This window comes from Camellia sinensis, chromosome 11 (assembly GCF_055761805.1).
Source record: "Camellia sinensis isolate YWXY chromosome 11, ASM5576180v1, whole genome shotgun sequence".
Taxonomy (NCBI): domain Eukaryota; kingdom Viridiplantae; phylum Streptophyta; class Magnoliopsida; order Ericales; family Theaceae; genus Camellia; species Camellia sinensis.
Genome location: NC_138971.1, coordinates 86,566,452 through 86,570,461, shown reverse-complemented (window position 1 = coordinate 86,570,461; position 4,010 = coordinate 86,566,452).

Sequence of the window (4,010 nt, the reverse complement as noted above, 5' to 3'; positions counted from 1 at the left end):
TAATGCATGAGAAATGGCAACAGAACACCATAATTACATTTATGCTATCGTGCATGTGGGTCCGAATACGTGTCCGAGTGTTCAAATCCTAATGCACGGGAAATGGAAGGTGAACACCAGAATTACATGTATGGAATCATGCAAATGGGTCCGAATGGGTGACCAATTGTTCGAACCCTAATGCATGAGAAATGCCAAGTAAACACCATAATTACAAATTTGCCATCATGCAATAGGGTCCGAATAAGTGTCTGAATGTTTAAACCCGAATGCATGAGAAATGGCAAATAAACACCATGATTACATATCTACCATAATGCAAGAGGGTCCGAATAAGTGTCTGAATGTTTAAACCCGAATGCATGAGAAATGCCAAATAAACACCATGATTACATATCTGCCATCATGCAAGAGGGTCCGAATAAGTGTCTGAGTGCTTAAACCCTAATGGATGAAAAATGGCAGGTAAACACCATAACTACATATCTGCCACCATGCAACAGGGTTTGAATTAGTTTTTGAGTGTTTAAACCCTAATGCATGAGAAATCGCAAGTAAACACCATAATTACATTTCTACCATCATGCAAGAGGGTTTGAATAAGTGTCCGTGTGCTTAAACCCTAATGCATGAGAAATGGCAAGTAAACACTACAATTACAAATCAGCCATTATGCAAGAGGGTCCGAATAAGTGTCTGAGTATTGAAACCCTAATGAATGACAAATGGCAAGTAAGCACCGTAATTACGTAACAGCCATCATGCAAGAGCGTCCGAATAAGTGTCCGAGTGCTTAACCCCTAATGCTTGAGAAATGGCAGGTAAACAACATAATTATATATCTGCTATCATGCAAGAGTGTCCGATTAAGTATCTGAGTGTTTAACCCGTAATGCATAAGAAATGGCAGGTAAAAAACCTAATTATATATCTGCTATCATGCAAGAGAGTCTGAATAAGTGTCTGAGTGTTTAAACGCTAATGCATGAGAAATGGCAAGTAAACACCATAATTACATATCTGCCATCATGGAAGAGGGTCCGAATACGTGTCCAAGTGTTTAAACCCTAATGCATGAGAAATTGCAAGAAAACACCGTAATTACATATCTGCCATCATGCAAGTGGGTCCCAATAAGTTTTCCACTGTTTATACTCTAAGGCATGAGAAATGGCATGTGAACACTATAAGTATATTTCTGCCATCATGCATGAGGGTCCGAATATGTGTCCGAGTGTTTGAATCCTAATGCACCGAAAATGGCAAGTAAACACCACAATTACATATATGCAATCGCGCAAAAGGGTCCGAATGGGTGTCTGAGTGTTCAAATCCTAATGCATGAGAAATGGCAAGTAAACACCATAATTACATATCTGCCATCATGCAAAAGGGTCCGAATAAGTGTCCAAATGTTTAAATCCTAATGCATGAGAAATGGCAAATAAACACCATGATTACATATCTGCCATCACGCAAGAGGGTCTGAATAAGTGTCTGAGTGTTTAAACCCAAAAGCGTGAGAAATGGCAGGTAAACACCATAATTACATATCGACCAACATGCAAGAGGGTTTGAATTAGTGTCTGAGTGTTTAAACCCTAATGCATGAGAAATGGCAAGTAAACACCATAATTACATATCTGCCATCTTGGAAGAGGGTCTGAATAAGTGTTCGAGTGTTCGTACCCTAATGCCTGAAAAAGGGAAAGTAAACACCATAATTACATATCTGCCACCAATGCAAGAGGGTCCGAATACGTGTCCACGTGTTCAAACCCTAATGCATGAGATATTGCAAGTAAACACCATAATTACATATCTGCCATCATGCAAGAGGGTCCGAATAAGTTTTCGACTGTTTAAACCCTAATGCATGAGAAATGGCAAGTGAACACCATAATTACATTTCTACCATCATGCATGGGGGTCCGAATACGTGTCCAAGTGTTTAAACCCTAATGCATGACAAATTGCAGGTAAACACCATAATTACATATCTACCATCATGCAAGAGGTTTCCAATATGTTTTCAAGTATATAAATCCTAATGCTTGGGAAATGGCATGTGAACACTATAATTACATTTCAGCCATCATGCATGAGGGTTCGAATATGTGTCAGAGTGTTCAAATCCTAATGCACGGGAAATGGAAAGTAAACACTACAATTACATGTATGCAATCAAGCAAATGGGTCCGAATGGGTGACCAATTGTTCGAACCCTAATGCATGAGATATTGCAAGTAAACACCATAATTACATATCGGCCAACATGCAAGAGGGTTTGAATTAGTGTCTGAGTGTTTAAACCCTAATGCATGAGAAATGGCAAGTAAACACCAAAATTACATATCTGCCATCTTGTAAGAGGGTCCGAATAACTGTCTGAATGTTTAAACCCGAATGCATGAGAAATGGCAAACAAACACCATGATTACATATCTGCCATCATGCAAGAGGGTCCGAATAAGTGTCTGAATGTTTAAACCCGAATGCATGAGAAATGGCAAATAAACACCACGATTACGTATCTGTCATCATGCAAGAGGGTCCGAATAAGTTTCTAAGTGCTTAAACCCTAATGCATGAGAAATGGCAGGTAAACACCATAACTACATATCTGCCACCATGCAAGAGGGTTTGAATTAGTTTTTGAGTGTTTAAACCCTAATGCATGAGAAATCGCAAGTAAATGCCATAATTACATAACTGCCATCAAGCAAGAGTGTCTGAATAAGTGTCCGTGTGTTTAACCCCTAATGCATGAGAAATGGCAAGCAAACAACATAATTATATATCTGCTATGATGCAAAAGGGTCTGAATAAGTGTCTGAGTGTTTAACCCGTAATGCATGAGAAATGGCAGGTAAACAACATAATTATGTATCTGCTATCGTGTAAGAGGGTCTGAATAAGTGTCCGACTATTTGAACCGAAATGCATGAGAAATGGCATGTAAACACCATAATTACATATCTGCCATCATGGAAGAGGGTCCGGATAAGTGTCCGAGTGTTCGAACCCTAATGCCTAAAAAAATAAAGTAAACACCATAATTACATATCTGCCATCACGCAAGAGGGTCCGAATACGTGTCCAAGTGTTTAAACCCTAATGCATGAGAAATTGCAAGTAAACACCATAATTATATATCTGCCATCATGCAAGACGGTCCGAATAAGTTTTTCAGTGTTTAAACCCTAATGCATGAGAAATGGCAAGTGAACACCATAATTACATATATGGCATCATGCAAGAGGGTCCGAATAAGTGTCTGAGTGCTTAAAACCAAATTCATGAGAAATGGAAGGTAAGCACCTTAACTACATAGCTGCCACCATGCAAGAGGGTTTGAATTAGTGTCTGAGTGTTTGAACCCTAATGCATGAGAAATCGCAAGTAAACACCATAATTACATATCTGCCATCATGCAAGAGGGTCTGAATAAGTGTCCGTGTGTTTAAACCCTAATGCGTGAGAAACGGCAAGTAAACACAATAATTACATATCTGCCATCATGCAAGAGGGTCCAAATAAGTGTCTGAGTGTTGAAACCGTAATGCATGACAAAGGGCAAGTAAGCACCAGAATTACATATCTGCCATCATGCAAGAGGGTCCGAATAAGTGTCCGAGTGTTTAGCCCCTAATGCATGGGAAATGGCAGGTAAACAACATAATTATATATCTGTTATCATGAAAGAGGAGCCAAGGTTCTCTCCTTGCAGCCTCATACTTGCGCTCGTCCTTGCAGGCCTTCGGGTCTACTTTTAAGCCCAATTTTAATAATCCGAACCGTTCATATTTTATGATTTATTCAGTATATCATGCCTGTAAAAACTCAAGTTGATCGGATATCAAAAAGCATATGTTCGGATAACTGTTTATTAAATTCTTTAAAAAATAGTTTTTAGTTCAATTTTTCGAATGCATACTTTCTGATATCCGATCAACTTGACTTTTTATAGGTAAGATATACTGAATAAATCATAAAATATGAACGGTTCG